Source organism: Hyperolius riggenbachi, chromosome 11 (assembly GCF_040937935.1).
Source record: "Hyperolius riggenbachi isolate aHypRig1 chromosome 11, aHypRig1.pri, whole genome shotgun sequence".
Lineage (NCBI taxonomy): Eukaryota > Metazoa > Chordata > Amphibia > Anura > Hyperoliidae > Hyperolius > Hyperolius riggenbachi.
Genome location: NC_090656.1, coordinates 203404229 through 203429515, shown reverse-complemented (window position 1 = coordinate 203429515; position 25287 = coordinate 203404229). Strand labels below are relative to the sequence as shown.

The following is a 25287-nucleotide window of genomic DNA, read 5'->3' as shown; positions in this document are numbered from 1 at the left end:
ATCGCTGCATGTTGCGCATGCAAAAGTCCGTGAATGGCACTTCACGTGCTAACTGTTTAGCACACCCGTGCTAAACAGTTAGCACGGCTTTGAGAATCAAGCCCTTAGAGGTGATCATTACCAGCACAGCACCAATCAAATGCTAATAATATGGATGAAAGAGGGCCCTTAGTGGGCACCTTTTGTGCAGGGTCCCGAGTGCGGTCGCAACCTCTGCATTCCCTATTGTTACGCCACTAGAAGCTGCTAACAGGTTAAAGAAGTCCTGAAGTCATACAAAAAACAATTAGATACTTCCCTCGGTAGTGGAAAGCCTCTGTATAGTCCCGTATCATTCATACATTGCACCATTATAGAAGGGAGGAATTGAGTCCTGATCACTGCGGGTGACATTCTTCATGCGTGTCTATGCATCTTTAGTCTAATATCCTTATCACAGTCTAGGGCCAAATTTAGGGGGAACCAATTATCCTAGCAGTTTGTTGGGGTGGGGTGACAGAATTGAGCACACAGGAGTCAGGCAGGACATCGGGGAGGTGACAGGCTCCCTGCGACATGCATATAGCAAACAAGTAGTGCCTTTTCTTCCATCTCATGTGTGGAGAGGTCTGCTGACTCCTGCATCCAATTTCCTGAATCCGCAACAAACCCATTAGGGACGCGGTCGGCCGGGACTCACAATAAAGCCATTATGAGAGGAGCTGGGAACTTTCCATAGATCCCCGTTGTGAGACCCTCCACAATATGAGGCCCATCCATAGGAGTCTGCAGAGCTGTGGCTCATATTTCACCCCATGTTGTGGCTTCCATCTGACATTTTTCCAACATAATACATGAAAACTAGTGATATTATTATTATTCATATCAAAATGGTGTGTAAAGGGAAAATGGGTGTATATATACTGTATATACTGTAAGTATATATTTGTGTTTGTGAACGATGGCTGTAAGTATGTACGGACGCAACTGAAGCTGCACGCGCGCACCACAACTACTGCTAAGCCACCGCCCCCACACTAAGCCACCGCCCACAACCCAAACATCACTACAACTCCGAAGCCTGCACCGCCCACACCAAGCTGCTGCCCACAATGCAAACGAAGGCCGTAAGTATACACAGATGCACCTGTGTTTCTTTTAGGAATAAGCAGCTCTAAAGAAACTTCAAATAAGGCAAGGGCAAGTGCTAAGGGGTGTGGCCAAATGAAACACAAACCAACAGTCAATTTTTGCACTTAGCAACCTGTAACACAGACAGTTGAAACAACCACCAAAACTGTTAGAGGACCACTAGCGTGAGAAATTGTAAAATGGATATGTATAAGATGTGCATTTGTTCTAGGATATAATGCACTATAATTTACTTTTTTATGTCACTGCCACTTACAGTAGGCACTAAAAATCTTACAAGTCTGACAGGTTTTGGACTAGTCCATCTCCTCACAGGGGATTTTTTTTTTGCAAAAGCACCTACTGAACGGCAGTTGCTCAGTCCAACTGCCAAAATAGTGTGCAAGTGATTAGTGACACAACACAGTTGTGTCCGCTTCTGTCTGCTGTTCAGCATCTGTAACATTGATTTGTAACTGAAATGGGGACACAACTGAGTCAGTGGGCTCAGGCCCTGAGGCTGGCTAGAATCTTTGTATAGATCCTTTTGCATAGAGTGCTTTTCTAAATAATAAAGGAAATACTGAGAATCCCCCTGAGGAGATGGAGTAGTCCAGAACCTCTCAGACCTGTCAGATTTGTACTGCTTACTGTAAGTAATAGCGACATGGGAAAAAGGTAATTTGAGGTGCATTTACTCTAGGAGAAATGTACTTCTTATAATTATGTATTTAAAATTTTGCATTTTTTCACGATAGTGTTTGTTTTTTTTAAATAGGGGATGCCTTCCCCTAAAAAATGCAGTATTTTTGCATTGCAGCAGACCTGAACTCAGAACTTTCTCTCTGCTCTACAAGATAGCAACAACATAATAACTGCTGGATACACACGGTGCGTTCACGCACTCGATTTTCCCGGGAATCGACGGGAAAATCGAGTTCGCGAACGCACCGTGTGTATCCAGCATTAAAGAAAAAAATTACTTTGTTACAGCTTACAGAACTCCTGCAATAAATCTGCAGTTAACAAACGGTTAACATCTTGTCTTTACATATTAGCTGTGTCTGTCGAGGACTGCCGAATTTCTCTTCTGACATGGCTGAGAGATCAAATGACACTTGTGATTACTTTTAGATGAGGGGGGAATTAGACAGGTTTTTCTCTTTAAAAACACACAGAGTGCATTTCTCTCGGTTTTCCTTGTGTCCTGTTGTGATACGTTTGTGACATGCCTGTCTTTATGTATGGATATCCTTTTCTTTAATGTATGGGATTACTGTTTACGTATATATGTTAAATGTGTATTATCTTTTGTCTGGTACTGGATGGATTAATTTGGTTCTTCACAGCAAATTGTTGCTGTATTTTCTGCCCTTGTGCAGAGTAAGAACAATGAATTGCTGTGCAAAAAGTTACATTTTTTACATTTGCTCACATTCCTTGTCCACAAAGCAACATGTTCTTCTTGCCCTTGAGTAGAAGAAAAACATGTTCTGTTTACGCGCTGGATTAGCAACATGTGGTCTTTCTGCACTTGCGCGCAGTGAGAGCATGTTGTGATCATGCGCTGAAGAAGCAACATGTGGTCTTTCTGCGCTTGCGCGGAATAAGATCATGTTGTGATCACGCGCTGAGGCAGCAGCACCACCACCAGTACCACGTACTCCAGGGAGCAACTTCTGCGGTGGGAACATCGTGGCCCACCACTCCCTGAGGCCAATCTTCTGCCAAAACGGGTCCAGAACTACATACAGCAAGTCCTGGACTCCGCTCCTGGCCCAGTGCAAGCTGGCAGCAACGGGGCTGTCGAGCTGGGGCCCGCGTGAGACTCAGGAGCAGGGGCTTGAGGTCAGCCATCCCCTCGGTACTCCTGGCAAATGTCCGCTCTCTCCCTAACAAACTGGACGAACTGCGTCTCCTCTGCGGCAGGTGGGAGCTCGGGGAGAACAACCCAGTACTCTGCTTCACGGAGACTTGGCTACATGAGAACATCCCGGAGAACGCCCTACACCTCCCAGGCTTCAGCCTCATACGGGCGGACCGGGACCCTTCCCTCTCTGAGAAGAAGAGAGGAGGTGGCATCTGCTTCTACGTCAGCTCCTCTTGGTGCCCCACCCCACCAGTACTTGACAGGAAGTGCTCCCCAGACCTAGAACTTCTACTCGTGAATTGCAGGCCAGCATACTCACCACGGGAGTTCTCCTCCTATGTCCTTGTCGGAGTGTATATTCCCCCTGATGCCGACGCCAAATCTGCCTTGAATTCCCTCAGTGACACCATCTCGCAGTGGGAAATATCCCTCCCAGACTCGCTGTTCATAGTCATGGGAGACTTCAACAGGGCAAACCTTCGACAAGAGCTGCCACGCTACCACCAGCATGTTGCCTGCCCTACCAGAGGCCCGAACACCCTCGATCACTGTTACACGCCATTGAAGAATGCCTACAAGGCTATCCCTGGGGCGGCACTTGGCTCCTCCGACCACTGCCTTGTTCATCTCATCCCTACCTACAGAAGGCTCCTGGAATCAGCAAAACCGGTCATGAAGTCCTCCAAGGTGTGGTCCAACGAGGCCAAGCTTCACCTTCAAGCCTGCTTTGATTGCACGGACTGGGAATCCCTGGTAGCTCCAGACCTGGACGAGTGGGCGGACAATGTCACCTCTTACATCAGCTTCTGCGAGGCCTCCTGCGTCCCAACCAAATCGTTCAAGGTCTACCCGAATAACAAACCGTGGTTCTCCAACAAGCTACGGCTACTGCGGAAACGTAAGGAGGAGGCTCACAAGGCGGGAAACCAGGAGGAATTCAGGAAGGCGAGGAACGCTCTGAAGCGAGAGCTGAGAGTCTCAAAGAAGGAGTTTGCTGAGAGGATGAAGCAGAACCTGCGCTCGAAAAACTCACGAGCCGTATGGCAAGGGCTTAAGGCTGCCACCAACTACAAGCCTCCCCCGCAACATGCAACACCCAGCCTCGAATTAGCTGAAGAACTAAGCAAATTCTACCGTAGGTTTGAAAGGCAGACCGAGCCGGGGGGGGGGCACCCACCACCTCCTTCCCCCCCAGCCCCCGCGCACAGCGACCCAAGTGTGGACTCACTCTCTCTGGAAGTGAGGGAGGCAGACGTTCGGCATCTCCTGTCCACGCTAAATGCCAGGAAAGCCTCGGGACCTGACGGCGTGTCCCCAGCCTGCCTCAAAACCTGTTCAGAACAACTTGCCCCCATCCTATCTGCCATCTTTAGCAGGTCTCTGACAGAGGGCAGAGTCCCGGCCTGCTTCAAGAGGTCCACCATCATTCCAGTTCCTAAGAAAAAGGGCATCTCCGACCTCAACAACTACAGGCCCGTAGCCCTGACGTCCATCATCATGAAGTCCCTAGAGAGAGTGGTCTTATCCACCCTCAAGCTATCCACCTTGCCCCTACTAGACCCACTCCAGTTCGCCTACAGGGCAAATAGGTCCACTGATAATGCTCTAAACATCTGTTTGGAATACATCTACAACCATCTAGACAGGAGGGATGCTTATGCTAGAGTACTGCTACTAGACTTCAGCTCGGCTTTTAACACTATATGCCCACGCACCCTCCAGAATGTCCTGACCACACTGGGGGTCCACTTCACTCTACGGCTATGGATCACCGACTTTCTCTCCAACAGATCCCAAGTTGTCAAGCTGGGGGACATCCACTCACGGGTAGAGGTTACAAACACAGGGGCACCCCAGGGCTGCGTCTTGTCCCCGCTGCTCTTCTCCCTTTACACAAATTACTGCAGATCCACGGCAGACTCTGTCAAAGTCATAAAATTTGCGGATGACACCACCATTGTTGGCCTCGTCACCAATGACAACATCCGGGAGTACCAGCAGCAGGTGGAAAGACTATGCCACTGGTGTAAAGAGAACAGCCTGGTGCTCAACACGACCAAAACCGTTGAACTTATAATTGACTTTAGGAAGTCAGCACCTACCCCACCTCCCATCTACATCGATAGCACCGAGGTGGCCAGAGTGCCCGGCGCTCACCTGCTGGGCACTACCACCTCCAGCGATCTCAGTTGGAGAGCCAATATCACGTCAACCCAACGGAAAGCCCAGCAAAGACTCTTCTTCCTCCGCCAACTGCGGAAGTTCGGCATGGCTCAGGAGATTCTAACATGCTTTTACACTGCCACCATTGAATTGATCCTCTGCTCCGCCATCTTGGTCTGGTATGGGGGAGCCACCGCCAGTGACAGGCCCAAATTACAGAGGATCATTAGGTCGGCAGAGAGGATCATTGGGAGAACTCTGCCCCCACTTGACCACCTGTATAACACAAGACTGCAAGCCAGGGCACTGAGGATTGCAAGTGACCTCTCTCACCCAGGTTTTTTCACCCCACTTCCACTGGGTCGGAGACTTCGGGCCATCCCCACCAAGACCAGCAGACACAAGAACTCTTTCTTTCCGATGGCCGTTAGCCTCCTGAACTCCCTTAACATCCTACCACCCACTATCAGCGCCCTACCACCTGCATAGGAGTGGCGGACTTCGGATGTGTATATCTAATTGTGATTGTATATTCGTGTATGCTTATATTTGGGTTTGAGATACTACTGTCATTCTAATGTTTTTCTGCCTTTCTTTCTATGTATTGCTCCATTGTGCCAAACCCAATTCCGGGCCTGACCCAGTCATGCTTGGCGAAATAATATTGATTCTGATTCTGATTTCTGCGCTTGCGCGGAATAGAAACATGTTCTGATTAGCTGCTTATGCACTTGCGCGGTTATAACGATTCTGTCTGATAAAGGCAGGGGGAAAACACTTTGATTTTGGGATCTTTCCAGATGATTCTCCCTGGGCGATTGCTACAACAGCAGCTTGGTAACGTGTTGATGCATACTTCTAATTACTCAAACTAACTATGATTCTGCAGGCTTAGATAATATTGTAACAGGATTGTAGGACTAAATAAACTATTCCTTTGAGTTGAATATACATGTTTTGCAGCAATTTTTTTATTCCCATCTTTGAATGGTGAGCGAAGTTAGAGGGTTTAAAAACCCTATTTGCTTAGGCAAAACACCTGTGCAAGAGTTCAGGTCCACTTTAAGCCAATTCTCCTTACTAAGGGCCGGTGCACACCAAAAACCGCTAGCAGATCCGCAAAATGCTAGCAGATTTTGAAACGCTTTTTTTTATTTTTCTATGGCGTTTTGCTAGCGTTTTGCGGATTGCTGCTGCGGTTTTCAGTATAGTAGATTTCATATATTGTTACAGTAAAGCTGTTACTGAACAGCTTCTGTAACAAAAACGCCGGCAAAACCGCTCTGAACAGGTGTTTTTCAGAGCGGTTTGCGTTTTTCCTATACTTAACATTGAGGCAGAAACGCATCCGAAATCCAAAAAATGCCTCACCCCGGGAGGATTTGTTTCTGCAAAACGCCTCCCGCTCTGGTGTGAACCACCCCATTGAGATACATTGACCAAGCGCATCCGCAGCCGCAAGCGGCTGCAGAAACGCTGAAAAAGCCGCTCGGTGTGCACCAGCCCTTACAGACAATACATCTATACCTGGATTCTTCATGCTTGTATATGGTCACCTACTGATATTCTACTATTGAAATTAGCCACTTATCAATAGTAGATCATTGGTCATTTTATTGGTATTCTACTAGCTGCTTTCCCCCATGGCACCTTTTTTAACATTAGTGCGTACTGCAGTTCCAAGCACGTCTGGCCCATAACAAAGATACTTTGTGAAGTATTTAGCTTCTATATACAGTTTATATTCAGTTACCATCCTGACTGGCGTGCATGAAATAGAGGTGCGAGGAAAAGTGGGAGACTGTTTTTGTAAATAAAATTATTGTAAATATCTATCAATATTCTTCATTTTTAAAGAATAAATAGTGGAAATTATCATAATAAAATATCAGTATACAGTATATTAACAATATTTTACTACAACTTAACCTAACCCTACTCTCACACACAGAACCCTTCCTGATGCCTAACCCTAACCCCCCCTTCCTGACACCTAACCCTAACACCCCTTCCTGATGCCTCACCCTAGACCCTCCCCTTCCTGATGCCTAACCCTAGACCCTCCCATTCCTGATGCCTAACCCTAAACCCTCCCCTTCCTGACGTCTAATCCTAAAGCCACCCTTCCTGACGCCTAACCCTAAAACCCCCCTTACTGACGACTAACCCTAAACCCCCCTTCCTGATGCCAAACCCCCCTTCCTGACGCCTAACCCTAACCCCCCTTCCTGACACCTAACCCTAACACCCCTTCCTAATGCCTAACCCTAGACCCTCCCCTTCCTGATGCCTAACCCTACACCCTCCCCTTCCTGATGCCTAACCCTAAACCCTCCCCTTCCTGACGTCTAATCCTAAAACCACCCTTCCTGAAGCCTAACCCTAAAACCCCCTTACTGACGACTAACCCTAAACCCCCCTTCTTGATGCCTAACCCTAAACCCCCCTTCCTGACACCTAACCCTAAACGCTACTTCCTGTTGCCTAACCCTAAACCCCCCTTCCTGATGCCTAACCCTAAACACCACTGACTCCTAACCCTAAACCCCCCTTCCTGATGCCTAACCCTAAACCCTCCTCTTCCTGGCGTCTAATCCTAAAACCACCCTTCCTGACTCCTAACCCTAAAACCCCCTTCCTGACGCCTAACCCTAAAACTCCCTTCCTGATGCCTAACCCTAAACCCCCCTTCCTGACACCTAACCCTAAACGCTACTTCCTGATGCCTAACCCTAAACCAAACTTCCTGATGCCTAACCCTAAACCCCCCTTTCTGACGCCTAACCCTAAACCCCCCTTCCTGACGTCCAACCCTAAACACCACTTCCTGACGCCTAACCCTAAACCCCACTTCCTGATGCCTAACCCTAAACCCCACTTCCTGATGCCTAACCCTAAACCCCCCCTTCCTGATGCGTAACCCTAATCCCTCCCCTTCCTGGCGTCTAATCCTAAAACCCCCCTTACTGACGCCTAACCCTAAAACCCCCCTTCCTGACACCTAACCCTAAACGCTACTTCCTGATGCCTAACCCTAAACCCCCCCTTCCTGACACCTAACCCTAAACGCTACTTCCTGATGCCTAACCCTAAACCCCACTTCCTGATTCCTAACCCCCCCTTCCTGACGCCTAACCCTAAACCCTCCCCTTCCTGATGCCTAATCCTAACCCCCCCCCCCTTCCTGACGCCTAACCCTAAACCCTCCCCTTCCTGGTGCCTAATCCTAAACCCCCCTACTGGCACGTAACCCTAAACCCCCCTTCCTGACACCTAACCCTAAACCCTCCCCTTCCTGGTGCCTAATCCTAAACCCCCTACTGGCACGTAACCCTAAACCCCCCTTCCTGACACCTAACCCTAAACCCTCCCCTTCCTGGTGCCTAATCCTAAAACCCCTCTACTGGCACATAACCCTAAACCCCCCTTCCTGATGCCTAACCCTAAACCCACTACTTCCTGGTAGCTAACCCTAAACCCCCCTTTCCTGATGCTTAATTCTAAACCCCCCTTCCTCATGCTTAACCCTAAAAACCACCTGCCTGATGCCTAACCCTAAACCCCCTTTCGTGGTAGCTAACCCTAAACCCGCCTTTCCTGATGCTTAATTCTAAACCCCCCTTCCTGATGATTAATTCTAAACCCTCTTTCCTGATGCTTAATTCTAAACACCCCTTCCTGATTGATGCTTAATCCTAAAAACCACCTTCCTGATGCCTAACCCCAAACCCCCCCTTCCTGACGCCTAACCCTAAACCCCCCCTTACTGACGCCTAACCCTAAACCCCCCTTACTGACGCCTAACCCTAAACCCCCCTTACTGACGCCTAACCCTAAACCCCCCTTACTGATGCCTAACCCTAAACCCCCCTTCCTGACGCCTAACCCTAAACCTTCCTTCTCAACGCCTAACCCTAAACACCACTTCCTGATGCCTAACCCTAAACCCCCTTCCTGATGCCTTACCCTAAACCCCCTCCCTGACGCCTAACCCTAAACCCCCCTTTCCTGTTGCTTCCTAATCATATAATGTCCAAAATGATACATTTCAAAACAATACTTTTCAAAAGTGAATAATTTGTAAGTATCAAATTTCCTGCATCCCCTGACTGCTGGTAGAATTTGCCTTGTTGGATTCTGGGTGTAATTGGGCTGTCACAATGACATGGAGGCACACACGTGTGATAGACATTAGCAGGCCGGGATATCTACAGAGGAGTCTGGTTGTAGGCTCAGCTCTGCCTATAACTCTGGCGGGGGGAGAAGCCAAATCCTCAGCAATGTGCAGCAACTCTGCAATTATATCAGCAGCGCAGAGAATGTAACACAAACCCTCCATCAAGTCAAATAGAGGGTTCCATGTGCTGCGGTGTGTCTGCTCTGTCCTCATGTGGTCAGCGATCATCTGATGTCTCTACTCACACGCGACATCAGATTGGATGCACGTGTTTCCTCCTCATTACAAGTGGAAGCCACTGATGTATAAATATCCTCACGAGAGGGAAAAATAACTTCAAAGGCAAAACACACTTTTGCAAAAAGTTTTTACAGCAGAATTGTGCAGCTCCTATCATTTTCCATGCAGAGGTGTAGCGATAGCAAGGGGCCCGGGGGCAAAGGGAGCACGCTCCTGGGAGCAAATGCAGAATTAAATGCAGCAAAGCGTTTTACACTACCTATTTCTGGCAGCAGGACAGGTTCTCCTTCTGCTTAGCCGGGTGTCAGAGGGTATGTGTGAAGGCTGGGCTAGTTTGGGCCTTAGTAAAATGCGTGAGGATGTCAGCCCAAAAAAGACAGAAGTTGTACAACCCTCTCTCAGAACATAAGAAAGGGAATGAGGGAACCCTCATCTGGCTTCTTCTATAACTGGCTCTGTTTTTCCCAGCCTGAAATGTAATTTGTAGCATCCCCAGCACTGTCTAAATGCAAATTAGAAAATTCTATATGAAAATTATAGGCAAAATTGTAACCTACATAATTATATTTTTTTTTTTTGCAAACTGAAACTAGCATAAATAATCTTGTAGTTAACTCACAATTTCACAATACAAACTCTAAATTCCAAGAATTCCGTATTTGTTCAGATTCTCTGTCTCTATTTCCAAAAGGGACACCTATAAGGTAGGGCAATCTATTTTTTAATAGTTGGATACTGCCATATAGAGTATTATATTGTATATCCTTTCCCGGGCGTCTCCTACCTGTACCCAGAAAGTTAACACCCCTCTTGTTAGTAGGGGAGATTAGGCCGATATTAGTCGACCGATAAATCGTTTTTTTGGAGCAGCGACCTTCAAAGGACCTAAAGGCCGAGTGGGGACGGTATTTCCCCACCTGCGGACACAAGTGGTTGCCTTTTCTGCAACCCACGTTTGTGAGTATAATTACTGCTTTAAATAACTATTTCCTGATCCACTAACCATACTACACCAGATTGGGCTCCCGGATCTCTCTGTGTTTTTTTCTCTCTACTATCCTACCGTATTTGTTCAGAATTTCTTGTGGAATTTCATCCGAATTCTGATATTCCAAACATCCCCAGCCAGTGTTCACTACCTGATGAAAAATACAATAGGAGCCTAGTGGTGTCCTTTATGGCATCCTTAGAAAGAGCATGGCAGCACCCTGGGGGGTACTTACCTCGGAAGGGGGAAGCCTCTGGATCCTATCGAGGCTTCCCCTGTCTTCCTCTGTCCCACGGTGGTCTCGCTGCAGCCCATGGAATGCACACCCAACAATTTCTCAGGCGGTGCAATATTTACTTTTCCCTGTTCCAGCGGGGGGCGCTGTTGCGGTTCTTGGCTCAGTCGGGTTCGCTCTACTGCACAGGAGCAGGAGACTTTCCCCTGCGCAGTAGAGCAGACCCGACTGGGATTCCCTACTGCGCTGGAGCCAGGAAAGTAAATATTTACATGGCCGCCGTTCGTGGAGCTTTATCTCTGCATCCGTGGGACGGAGGAAGACTGGGGAAGCCTCGATAGTATCCAGAGGTTTCCCCCTCCCGAGGTGAGTACCCCCGGGGCATTTTTTATGAATACAGATTCTCCTTAAAGAGACTCTGTAACATCAAAAACCTCCGCTGGGGGGTACTCACCTCGGGTGGGGGAAGCCTCCGGATCCTAATGAGGCTTCCCATGCCGTCCTCTGTCCCACGGGGGTCTCGCTGCAGCCCTCCGAACAGCCGGCGACAGACCCGACTGTAGATTCAATATGTACCTTTGCTGGCTCCAGCGAGGGGCGCTGTGGCTGCTTTCGGCACGGAAATAGACGGAAATACCCGATCTCCGTCGGGTCCGCTCTACTGCGCAGGCGCCGGAAACTTGCGCCTGCGCAGTAGAGCAGACCCGACGGCGATCGGGTATTTCCGCCTACTTCGGAGCCAACAGCCATCAGAGCGCCTGCGCAGCAGCCGGGAAGGTAAATATTGACGTCACCGCTGCACGGAGGGCTGCAGCGAGACCCCTGAGGGACAGAGGACGGCGTGGGAAGCCTCATTAGGATCCGGAGGCTTCCCCCACCCGAGGTGAGTACCCCCCAGGGGACGTTTTGACGTTACAGTTCCTCTTTAAAGAGGCACTGTAGTAGGTACTGTAGTCACTGTAGAATGCAGTAAATTATTCAGAATGCATTCTTTTTAGCATCGGAAACACTTCCTATAGCTATAAATTGCTGTATATTGGTAGGTAGCCCCGCCTTTCCACTGAGGCTTAGCCTAGGCAGTTTAGCTATGCGGAAGTTTCTTTTCTGGGAGCATTCTAGGAGACCAGGCATTTTTTTTACTGGAATCCTGGAGCGTTGGGAGAAAACCCACACAAATGTGGGGAGAACATAAAAACTCCATGCAGTCAAAATATGAATATAATAACAGAGGCGCCAACAGGATAAAAAAAGAACCGTATTTAAAAACAATAAAATAAGGGGGTAAGGGTGGACTTACCTCCCCGAATTTCAAGCACAACCACTGTGATCAATATGCAAAAACATTTCATCTGTACTCCAAGATAAACAATTGCAACGCGCTTCACGGGTCTCAAGCCCGCTTCCTCAGGCAAAATACAAAAAGGGAGCAGCTCAGAAGTTGTGCAACAATAGCGCAGCGCCTCTGTCACAGGTCACAGAGGCGCTGCGCTATTGTTGCACAACTTCTAAACTGCTCCCTTTTTGTATTTTGCCTGAGTAAGCGGGCTTGAGACCCGTGAAACGCGTTGCAATTGTTTATCTTGGAGTACAGATGAAATGTTTTTGCATATTGATCACAGTGGTTGTGTTTGAAATTCGGGGAGGTAAGTCCACCCTTACCCCCTTATTTTATTGTTTTTAAATACGGTTCTTTTTTTTATCCTGTTAGCGCCTCTGTTGTTGTTATACATTGTTATCTACCTGGTGGATGGGTGTGTACACCCCCTCTTTTTTTCCTGCTACAGAGAGCGACTTCTTAAACCTGAGTGGGGACAGGTCTAATATCCCCATATGCGCTTATAGTGGTTGCCTGGTTTTCGGCAACCCGTGTTTGTGAGTATATCTCTTTTTTTGTTTATTACACCAACATTCATCACCAATAATACACTATTGGGGGCTCCCGTCTCTATTTTTGTTTCCTCACAAAATATGAATATAGACCTTTGTGAGCCCTGACAACCCCAAACAACAAACTGCCAGATGTGGTGCTGTTTTCTTTTCAGATAATAAGGAAAAGTTAAGTGAAAGCAGGAGAAGGGAGCGGGTCTAGTCATCTATTTTTAGCCCTCTGTAAGATAGTAAAGCGTCTTCTTTGATGTGTTTGAGTAAAGCAACAGATGAAGCACATTCTCCAGATAGGAAACATCCCTCCGACAACGGCAATACTGGAGGGGCTCATAACCCAAACAGGATGGGGGCTGTGCGTCCAGCATTGTACACTATGTGTAGTGTGTGTGTGCCCAAAGGGAACCCAAGCCAAAGCTCGGGTCAGAAAGGAAATACTTACCTACGAAGAGGGAGGCCCCTGGATCCCATAGAGGCTTCCTGGGTCCTCCTGCTGCTGCTCTAAACATTGAGGCTGCCCTCCTCTTCTGGCATGAGCACAGCAGCACAAGCGGCTCCGGCCATACTCACCCAGGTGCGCTACGCTTGTGCCTGAAGAGGAGTTGGGTCCTGACGATAGGCAGCAGAGGAGAGCTGGGAAGCGTCTATGGACGCACAGCCCCCATCCTGTTTGGGTTATGAGCCCCTCCAGTATTGCCGTTGTCGGAGGGATGTTTCCTATCTGGAGAATGTGCTTCATCTGTTGCTTTACTCAAACACTCTATAGCAGGGATCCCCAACCTGTGGTCCGCGGCCCACTGGTGGTCTGCAGGACGCTTTCAGTTGGGCCGCGGGACTGTCCTTTTGCCCCCGCCCCGCCCCCTCTGCAGCCGCCGCTGCTGTTATCTCTGGCGGCCGCTTGGTATCTTACATTCCCCTTCTCTCCCTCTTGTCAGCGTGTGAGTCACAGCAGCGCGCCCTGCAGCTGCTGTGACAGAGAGGGAGAAAGCAGGAGAGAAAGAGCGGCTTCCTGTAGCGGCGCGCCGTTACTATGGGAACCGCTCTCTCTTTCCTGCTTCCTCCCTTTCCATCACAGCAGCAGCGGGGCGCGCTCCGGCGAGAGAGAGAGGGGAATGTAAGACACCGCCGGCCAAGGTAACTGCAGCAGCGGCGGCCGCGGGCGGGGGGGGAAGTGGGGGCTGCTATACTTGGGCACTATACTGGGGCTCTTATACTGGGGCACTATACTAGCTATACTTGGGTACTATACTGGGGCGCTATACTGGGCACTATACTGGCTGTACTGGGGCACTACTAGCTATATTGGGGCACTATACTGGCTATACTGGGTACTATACTGGCTGTACTGGGGCACTATTAGCTGTACTGGGGCACTACTAGCTATACTGGGGCACTATACTGGCTATACTGGGGCACTATACTGGCTGTACTGGGGCACTACTAGCTATACTGGGGCACTATACTGGCTGTACTGGGGCACTACTAGCTATACTGGGGCACTATACTGGCTATACAGGGGCACTATACTGGGGTTCTTATACTGGGGCACTATACTAGCTGTACTGGGGCACTACTAGCTATACTTATACTAGCTATACTGGGGCACTATACTAGCTAAACTGGGCACTATACTAGCTATACTGAGGCACTATACTAGCTATACTGGGGCATAATAACTATACTGGGGCACTATACTACCTAACTGGGGCATACTAGCTATACTGGGCACTTTACTAGCTATACTGGGGCACTACCTACCAACACTGGGCACTATACTAGCTATACTGGGGCACTACCTACCTATACTGGGCACTATATTAGCTTTACTGGGCACTATACTAGCTATACTGGGGTAACTGTACTAGCCATACTGGGGCAACTAAACTCCCTATACTGGGGCAACTATGCTAGCTATGCCCCCCCGGTAACCCGCTGTGCACGACGCTGTCCACTAGGACGCTACACCCCCCGCGGGCCCCGGAGAAAAATTTGGTCAGAAAGTGGTCCCCGGGCCGGAAAAGGTTGGGGACCCCTGCTCTATAGGATCCAGAGGCTCACCTCTAAGTGGATAAGTATTTCCTTTTTGACCTGGGCATGAATATGGTATATATTACAGGAGTGACATCCCCGCTCTCCGGATATATTATATATTACAGGACTGACATCACTGCTTTCCAAATATGTTATATATTACAGGAGTGACATCACCGTACTCCTGATATGCTATATATTCCGGGAGTGACATTACTGCTCTCCTGATATGTTATATATTACAGGAGTGACATCACTGCTCTCCTGATATGTTATATATTACAGGAGTGACATCACCCCTCTCCTGATATGTTATATATTACAGGAGTGACACCACCCCTCTCCAGATATGTTATATATTACAGGAGTGACATTGCTGCTCTCCAGATGCTATATATTACAGGAGTGAAATTGCTGCTCTCCAGATATGTTATATATTACAGGAGTGACATCACTGCTCTCCTGATATGTTATACATTACAGGAGTGACATCACTGCTCTCCTGATGTTATATATTACAGGAGTGACATCACTGCTCTCCTGATATGTTATATATTACAGGAGTGACATCACCGCTCTCCAGATATGTTATATATTACAGGAGTGACATTGCTGCTCTCCAGATGTTATATATTACAGGAGTGAAATTGCTGCTCCCTAGATATGTTATATATTACAGGAGTTACATCACTGCTCTCCTGATATGTTATACATTACAGGAGTGACATCACTGCTCTCCTGATGTTATATATTACAGGAGTGAAATTGCTGCTCTCCAAATATGTTATTTATTACAGGAGTGACATCACCGCTCTCCAGATATGTGATATATTACAGGAGTGACATCACCGCTCTCCAGATATGTGATATATTACAGGAGTGACATCACCGCTCTCCAGATATGTGATATATTACAGCAGTGTCATCACCGACATTGCTGCTCTCCAGATGTTATATATTACAGGAGTGACATCACCGCTCTCCAGATGTGTTATATATTACAGGAGTGACATCACCGCTCTCCAGATGTGTTATATATTACAGGAGTGACATCACCGCTCTCCAGATATGTTATATATTACAGAAGTAACATCACCACTCTCAAGATATGTTATATTTTACAGGAGTGACATCACTGCTCTCCAGATATGTTATATATTACAGGAGTGACATCACCACTTTCCAGATATGTTATATATTACAGGAATGACATCACTGTTCTCCAGATATGTTATATTTTACAGGAGTGACATCACCGCTATCCAGATATGTTATATATTACAGGAGTGACATCACTGCTCTCCAGATATGTTATATATTACAGGAGTGATATCACTGCTCTCCAGATATGTTATATATTACAGGAGTGACATCACTGCTCTCCAGATATGTTATATATTACAGAAGTGACATCACGGTAAATTAAATAGTAAATGACATTAATGATATCATTGGTGCCCAGATATAAGATATACAGGACAAGATATGTGAGCGACTCTCTCTGCTCTTGTATAGGAGTTTGTCTTACCGGAGTTGTGGTATTCTGGTGATTTGCCGCGTCCTGCACCATCCTCAGCCTCCTCCAGCATGGACAGTTCAGTACAATGTTCTGGGCTCGCCTCTCATTTCTCCGCACATCTGGAGGAATCTCACTCTGTGACTGCAAAACACAGAATTCCAGCCTTTGAAGAAGATGAATTTCTGTAGTTTACATTCTGATTTCCTCCTCCTGGGCTGGACACACTCAGCATTCTGTACACATTTTACAGACATCCAAATATAGAGCCGAATACGAGGCCTCTGTGCTGATCGCTCATTATCGTGCACCTGCACTGTATCCCGTCATCCCAGTTACCATTATTTCTTTATTGTACCCCAAACCTTATGCTGTACCCCAAATCTGGCATCCCTCTCCTCTCTGTGACTGCTGTACCCCAAACTCTGTGTCCTTCTCTTTTCTATTCCCCCTGTGACTGTGCTGTACCCCAAACCCTGTGTCCTCTTTTCTAATCCCCTCTGTGACTGTGCTGTACCCCAAACCCTGTGTCCGTCTCTTCTCCAATCCCCCCTGTGACTGTGCTGTACCCCAAACCCGGTGTCCTTCTGCTTTCCAGTCCTCTCTGTGACTGTGCTGTACCCCAAACTCTGTGCCCTTCTCTTTTCTATTCCCCCTGTGACTGTGCTGTAACCAAAACCCTGTGTCGTCTCTTCTCCAATCCCCCCTGTGACTGTGCTGTACCCCAAACCCTGCATCCTTCTCCTCTCCAATCCCCTCTGTGATTGTGCTGTACCCCAAACCCGGTGTCCTTCTGCTTTCCAGTCCTCTCTGTGACTGTGCTGTACCCCAAACTCTGTGTCCTTCTCTTTTCTATTCCCCCTGTGACTGTGCTGTAACCAAAACCCTGTGTCGTCTCTTCTCCAATCCCCCCTGTGACTGTGCTGTACCCCAAACCCTGCATCCTTCTCCTCTCCAATCCCCTCTGTGATTGTGCTGTACCCCAAACCCGGTGTCCTTCTGCTTTCCAGTCCTCTCTGTGACTGTGCTGTACCCCAAACTCTGTGTCCTTCTCTTTTCTATTCCCCCTGTGACTGTGCTGTAACCAAAACCCTGTGTCGTCTCTTCTCCAATCCCCCCTGTGACTGTGCTGTACCCCAAACCCTGCATCCTTCTCCTCTCCAATCCCCTCTGTGATTGTGCTGTACCCCAAAGCCAGACTCCTTCTCCTCTCCAATCCCCTGTGACTGTGCTGTACCCCAAACCCGGCTTCCTTCTCTCCAATCCCCTCTGTGACTTTGCTCTACCCCAAACCCGGTGTCCTTCTCTCCAATCCCTTCTGCGACTGTGCTGTACCCCAAACCCGGCTTCCTTCTCTCCAATCCCCTCTGTGACTGTGCTCTACCCCAAACCCGGCTTCCTTCTCTCCAATCCCCTCTGTGACTGTGCTCTACCCCAAACCCGGTGTCCTCTCCAATCCCCTCTGTGACTGTGCTCTACCCCAAACCCGGTGTCCTCTCCAATCCCCCCTGTGACTGTGCTCTACCCCAAACCCGGCTTCCTTCTCTCCAATTCCCTCTGTGACTGTGCTGTACCCCAAACCCGGTGTCCTCTCCAATCCCCTCTGTGACTGTGCTGTACCCCAAACCCGGTGTCCTTTCCAATTCCCTGTGTGACTGTGCTCTACCCCAAACCCGGTGTCCTTCTCCTCTCTAATCCACTCTGTGACTGTGCTGTACCCCAAAGTCAGCGTCCTTCTCTCCAATCCCCTCTGTGACTGTGCTGTACCCCAAAGTCAGCGTCCTCTCCAATTCCCTCTGTGACTGTGCTCTACCCCAAACCCGGTGTCCTTCTCCTTTTAAATCCCCTATAGCTATACCTAACTGTACTCTCACACAGAGGCGTAGCTAGGGCTTTCAGCGCCTGGGGACAAAGACTATTAATGCGCCAACTAAGGAGGGACATGCGGTGCGCATAGTGCGCCGTACCAAAAAAAAGTGTGGCCACGCAACAGAATGTGGGTGGGGCTAAATATACATGACGTTAGCAGTGGAGTAAAAGGTCTGCCAGGGAAGTTTGAACTCTGCCATAGTGTTTTCCCCAAAAAAATACATGTAATCTGACAGCATTTTACCAAAAATACACGTAATGACAGAGGTTCCTCCAAAATACAGATAATATGGCAATGGTTCCCCCAAAATAGACATAATCTGGCAGCAGTGGTTCGCCCAACATACATATAATCTGGCAGCTATTCCCCAAAATACACTTAATCTGGCAGCAGTGGTTCCCCAAAAATACAGTTAATCTGGCAGCAGTTCCCCCAAAATAGGTGCCCCCAGGTCTATAGGTGTCCCAAGTAGAAGTAACCAGGCCTATAGGTGTCCCAAGAATAGGTAGCCAGGTGTATATGTGTCCCCAGTATATGTAGCCAGGTGTATATGTCCCCAGTATATGTAGCCAGCAGTATATGTGCCCAGTATATGTAGCCAGGGGTATATGTGCCCAGTATATGTAGCCAGGGGTATATGTGCCCAGTATATGTAGCCAGGGGTATATGTGCCCAGTATATATAGCCAGGAGTATATGTGCCCAGTATATATAGCCAGGAGTATATGTGCCCAGTATATGTAGCCAGGGGTATATGTGCCCAGTATATGTAGCCAGGGGTATATGTGCCCAGTATATGTAGCCAGGAGTATATGTGCCCAGTATATGTAGCCAGGGGTATATGTGCCCAGTATATGTAGCCAGGGGTATATGTGCCTAGTATATGTAGCCAGGGCTATATGTGCCTAGTACATGTAGCCAGGAGTATATGTACCTAGTATATGTAGCCAGGGGTATAAGTTTCCCCAGAATAAGTAGGCAGGTCTATAGTAGTCCCCAGAATAGGTAGCCAGGTGTATAAATGTCCCCAGTATAGGTAGCCAGGGGTATAAATGTCCCCAGTATAGGTAGCCAGGGGTATAGATGTCCCCAGTATATGTAGGCAGGGGAATATGTCCCCAGTATAAGTAGCCAGGGGTATATGTAGCCAGGGTTATAGATGTCGCCAGTATATGTAGCCAGTATAGCTGTCCCCAGTATATGTAGGCAGGGGTATATATCCACAGTATATGTAGCCAGGGGTATATGTAGCCAGGGTTATAGATGTCCCCAGTATATGTAGCCAGTATAGCTGTCCCCAGTATACGTAGGCAGGGGTATATGTCCCCAGTATATGTAGCCAGTATAGCTGTCCCCAGTATATGTAGCCAGGGGTATAGGTGTCCCCAGTATATGTATCCAGGGGTATATGTCCCCAGTATATGTAGGCAGGGGAATATGTCCCCAGTATATGTAGCCAGGGTTATAGATTTCCCCAGTATATGTAGCCAGTATAGCTGTCCCCAGTATATGTAGGCAGGTATATGTGCCCAGTATATGTAGGCAGGGGTATATGTCTCCAGTCTATGTAGCTAGTATAGCTGTCCCCAGTCTATGTAGGCAGGGGTATATGTCCCCAGTCTATGTAGCCAGGGGTATATGTACCCAGTATATGTAGCCAGGGGTATATGTACCCAGTATATGTAGCCAGGGGTATATGTGCCCAGTATATGTAGGCAGGGGAATATGTGCCCAGTAAATGTAGCCAGGGTTATAGATGTCCCCAGTATATGTAGTCAGTATAGCTGTCCCCAGTATATGTAGGCAGGGGTATATGTCCCCAGTATATGTAGCTAGTATAGCTGTCCCCAGTATATGTAGGCAGGGGTATATGTCCCCAGTATATGTAGCTAGTATAGCTGTCCCCAGTATATGTAGGCAGGGGTATATGTCCCCAGTATATGTAGGCAGTATAGATGTCCCCAGTATATGTAAACCGGTGTATAGATGTCCCCAGTATATGTAGGCAGGGGTATATGTCCCCAGTCTATGTAGCCAGGGGTATATGTGCCCAGTATATGTAGCCAGGGGTATATATACCCAGTATATGTAGCCAGGGGTATATGTACCCAGTATATGTAGCCAGGGGTATATGTACCCAGTATATGTAGCCAGGGGTATATGTCCCCAGTATATGTAGGCAGGGGAATATGTGCCCAGTATATGTAGCCAGGGTTATAGATGTCCCCAGTATATGTAGCCAGTATAGCTGTCCCCAGTATATGTAGGCAGGGGTATATGTCCCCAGTATATGTAGTAGCTAGTATAGCTGTCCCCAGTATATGTAGGGGACGTCTCCCCCCTTCCCTCACCTTAGCAGAGCTACAGCAGAGAGCTCTGCCCCTTCCAGGAAGCGCCGGCCAGATTCCCCCCTGGGGATTTGGGGGGTCTGCAACCCTCGTTTTTCGGTGGGGATGCAGCGGTTTAGCCCAGATGAGACTTCTGAAGCAAATTATAAGGTAAATATGTCAAATTTATTTTGCTTCAAAGTCTCTTTAACTGACAGAGGTTGATGCAGTGGGGGCGGTGTCCCGGGAACACCCCACACAATATGCTTGTAACTTCTGGAAACTTGTGAGTGCGATTCTTGGTTTTAACAGTTTAATAAACAATACTTCACTATATATACTCCCTTTAAGTCCTATTATATGGCTGATTGGTGGTCTGTGACGGATTTCATCTACCCATGTGCTAAGGATTAGGAGCTGGGAGACTTATACTGCAGTGTATTACACCCACCACAGCGATATATATACGTCTTATACTAGAGGCCTTCAGGGCGAATGTGGGGCGGGTTAAGGGGGGGGCTGTCACTCACGTGGTGTTATTGTGGTCTTCAGGAGAAGTATCCACAGGTGGATGTGGTGAAGGGAATATTGAACCCAACAGTACTACCCTATGAAGTTTTATTTCTCTTTCTGAGGTGTTTGCTCCTGGTGCCTTTGGACTGAACGTCTCATCTGCCTGAGCCTTGCTGCATCCAATCTGGGCCCCTGAGCTTGTAGCGCGATAATCTCATGTGTATCAGCTCAAACCTATAAACCTAACCACTCCTGGTGCAGCCTAACCCTAAATACCCCCAAAGCATTACCCACTCACCCCCACCCCAAAGCTGTGATACGCAGCAAAGAAAGTAAAATCCGGGCGCCCGATTAGTGGCAAGAGTGTGAAATTTCGATCTGTACCCACTATGCAATGCCGCAGTCTGGTTTACCACAAGCCCCCCGGCGCCCGAGATTTTTTTTGGGTGCATCTGGGAGCCAAAAGTTCATACTCTCGCCGCTAATGAGGCGCCGAAATTTAAGTTGTTTGCCACATATTGCGGCCATTCTGAAAGCCACAATTTTCGCCAAAGGAGCAATTTCGGCGCCTAGTAGTGGCCACCGCCGTGCACCCAAAATTTCCCTGGCATGCCGCAAGATGCAGCTTTTAGCGCCTATGCTTTCCTGTGCCCTTCTTTCCTGCTATGTGGAGGGACCATTGATTTTATTTCTGTCTGACTTATGATCTCAGCACCCATCAGTTGCCACCAGTGAGGAGATCTGTGACATTTCCGCCATCTTTGCAGCAGGTGATTACTGGGGGGACTTGAATCCTCATCTCTGTGGAAATATCATCTCCATAAATAACATCAGTGTATGTATCCCTCTGCCTGCTCCATATATGAGGGAATCATCTCCCCCACGCTCGTTGTTTACATTCTACGCAGCCATGGCGATGGTGCAGGCCGGACAGCCGCAACCCACATATACCACCTGGATTATGTGCTGATCAGGCCAAGAAACGCAATCAAGGACATATGCCACAATACTAGGGTGCTTATTCTGCACTGAAAATGTCACAGAATTAGGACAGCATTGCTTCCCATGTGAATGGACACCTCATAGCTTATTATTAATTTATTAGTCATTGTTTCACTACAGTGCCTTGCAAAACTATTCACCCACCTACCAACCCAACCCGAAATTGCTCCGAAAATACTGCATGCAGCTCAGTTACGCAAGCCTGCTGTGATAGCATCCTCATAGCGTCAAACTGCACTAGCGCTGCAATCATCGCTTGCAATCAAGCGCATAAGTGTTGCTAAAGAGAACCTGCTTTAGGGCTGGAATCCACTAGAGCAATATTCTGAGCATTTAGGGAGCGATTAAAACCGCTAGCGATTTCCCTAAATGCTCAGCTAATGTTAATGGATGGCCAAATTCCATTAGAGCGATTGCGATTAACAAATCGCAAAACGCAGGACATGCAGCATTTTTCGCGTTTAGCGTTTCTGCAATGTAAAGTATATAAACGCTGGCCTAATCACTCATTAAAACACAGAGCGATTTTGCTAGCGTTTTGAAGTTACTGCACACTGTAAAAAAATTAAAATTGATTGAAAGGACCAATCAGAATTAAAAACGCTAATCGCTTCACTATCGCTGGGAAAAACCTTACACTTTTTAAAATCGCTACCAAAAATGCTCATGAAATCGCTTACAAAACGCTTATACAAAATGCTAGCGATTGCGATTAGCGATAGCGTTTTGTAGTGGGTTCCAGGCCGTAATCACTAGTACCAAACTCTGTGGTACATATCGCAGCTGATAAACACCTTCCTTCACAGAACACTTTTAGGGCCATTTCACTCATAGGCATTAAAGAGAAACTGCAACCAAGAATTGAACTGCATCCCAATCAGTAGCTGATACCCTCTTTCCCATGAGAAATCTTTTCCTTTTCTCAAACAGATCATCAGGGGGCTCTGTATGGCTGATATTGTGGTGAAACACCCCCACAGTGTGATGTCAAGACTATGGTCCTGACAGTTTCCTGTCTGTGAACCTCATAGCATTGTGGGAAATAACAGCTGTTTACAGCTGTTTCCAACTGCCAAAAAAGCAAGCAGCATCTCCTTCCAGTGACATCACCTGCCAGCAGTAAAAATGTCACCATGTGATAAATGTCAGAATGTAAATCAGGGAGAGGAAAGATTTTACAATGGGAAAACACTGACTAAATAATTTATACATAATTACTGTAAAAATGAAGCACTTTTTTAATTACATTATTTTCACTGGAGTTCCTCTTTAACTTCACCTGGCGGTACGCAGTTTTAGAGGCTGCGTCTGCAGGAGGATTTTTTTTTAAATAAAAGCTGCTCTATATGCCTAAGCTAGCACTTAATGTCCCCAAAGCCCCCCTCCACGATCCCACGAGAGCCGCAGCTTCACTTGTTGCTATGGCGACGATCAGACATGACGTCATGCGCAGTCCCGATCCTCCCCACAGCGAAGCCTGGAGCTGATTGGGAGGCTGCGCCATCCCGGGATCCCTGGGGAGTGCGTGTTACGGGGGCGATCGGTGGGGACCGGAGGGACTTGGGGGACATAATTAGCTAGCGAAGTGCTAGCTGAAGCATATAGAGCGACTTTTATTTTTAAAAATCCGCCCGGGCCATGTGATCCCCTGCGGCAGCTAGCCCTAACGTAGCTCGGGCTTACCGCCAGGGAGGTTGAAACAGCGCTAGGGATTTCAAGCGGACCAGAACTCAGAACTTCCTCTCTGCTCTAAAAGAGACGCAAGAGCATAATAACCTTTAAAGCTAATGGGAATCATAACAAAAAATAAATAAACCAGACACTTGGGTCCCATAGAGCCTTCCCTCTCTTCTCACGGTTTCCTCCGTTCCACCGCAGGAAGCTTCAGAAGTCTTCGAGAGCCCAAGTGCTCCCGGAGATGGACGGCTCTGTACTGTGCAGGCGCGAGAGAGGGCGCCAGTCTTCTACAGCACTTGGGCTCCCGAAGACTTCTGAGCTCTCCTTCGGTGGCAGAGGGAGCAATATTTATGCACATTGGTCGAATACTGCTATTGGGGAGCCAACGCTGGAATGCAGCGACCAAGATAGGACTCAGAGCCTTCCCTCTCCTTAGGTAAGTATCTGGTTGTTGTTTTTTATGATTTCCATTCACTTTAAAGAAAAATATTTCTTAGTTACAGCTAATACAAATCCAGCAAAAAAACCTGAAGTCTATCTACTTCCTGTTTTCATGGAAGCAGACATATTGTTAACATGCTGTGCTTTCAAATAAGCCTTTCTGCGGTGGCAGTCAGCTGACACAGCTATAGGATCTAATTACAACTTTTGATTAGACACAGAGGAGGAGGGGATTGGAAGGGGGTAAACTCTCTATATACAGTACATACCGTGTGTATTTCTCAGTTTTCCTTCTGTCCTGTGCAAGAGTTCAGGTCCACTATTTTATAAAATGCCAGCGTTGTGAAATATATTTCAAAGCAGCTCTAGGGGCCATAGAAAAAGATGGATGCACTGGATTGTTATACATGAATATAAATATGAGAAAGGAATTGTATCACATAATGTAAAGCAGGGGCATAACAACAGCCTCCACTGGATGTATGTTCTGGAAGCGCAGGGGATGCGGGGGCAGCTCATCCTTTCCACTCCCCACCTGCATGCAAAGTAGCACATGGAGGAGCAGTGTAAGATTTACCTGTTCCAGCACTGAGCACTGCAGTCTCATCCATAATACTTCACAGCCACACACTCTGCAGTCTGAACTGCCATTCGCCAGCTCCTGATCACATGACTGATGAGAGTCACATGATCGAGAGCCAGAAGATGGCAGCAAAGAGTGTGGCAGTAGAGAGTGGGTTGCATGGAAGAGAGACCCGAAGAGAGAGAGAGTGCGTGCGTGCGTGCGTCCGTGCGTGCGTGCGTGCGTGCGTGCGTGCGTGCGTGCGTGCGTGCGTGCGTGCGTGCGTGCGTGCGTGCGTGCGTCCGTCCGTCCGTCCGTCCGTCCGTCCCCTAGCCGAAGCTCAGGTACATAAGTAGATACTTACCCAGGGCCAGTGTAGTGCCGAGTTGTCCTACTTTGTCAAAATGTACTACCTGGTCTAATCTGGTAGTGTCAATCGATAGACAAGGTGTCTAAATATGCAATTTTATCGAGATATGCTACTGGTCTGCCTAACTTACTCACCCTTCTCCACTCGTAACTCTAACTCTAGCCCCTCTCCTATCTAACACTAACCCTCCCATCTGTTCTCCTAACGCTAACCTCCCTTTTCTACTCCTAACACTAACCTACAACCTCTCCTAACCTGCTCCTATGGGATGCTTAGTAGTAGTCATTATCGACAAGCCGGCGCAAGGATATC

At 47.8% G+C, this 25287-nt stretch overlaps 1 protein-coding gene across 5 annotated transcripts in view; it reads right to left on the bottom strand.

The window, feature by feature from the left end:
- The window catches only part of INSC (INSC spindle orientation adaptor protein), a 309535-nt gene that overhangs the window by 234218 nt on the left and 50030 nt on the right, over positions 1 to 25287 (bottom strand). For all 5 annotated transcript variants that reach the window (XM_068260115.1, XM_068260117.1, XM_068260118.1 and 2 more), the window contains one exon: positions 16227 to 16358. The gene's annotated coding sequence lies outside the window, so the exon portion shown is untranslated. The remainder of the gene's footprint in view (positions 1 to 16226; positions 16359 to 25287) is intronic.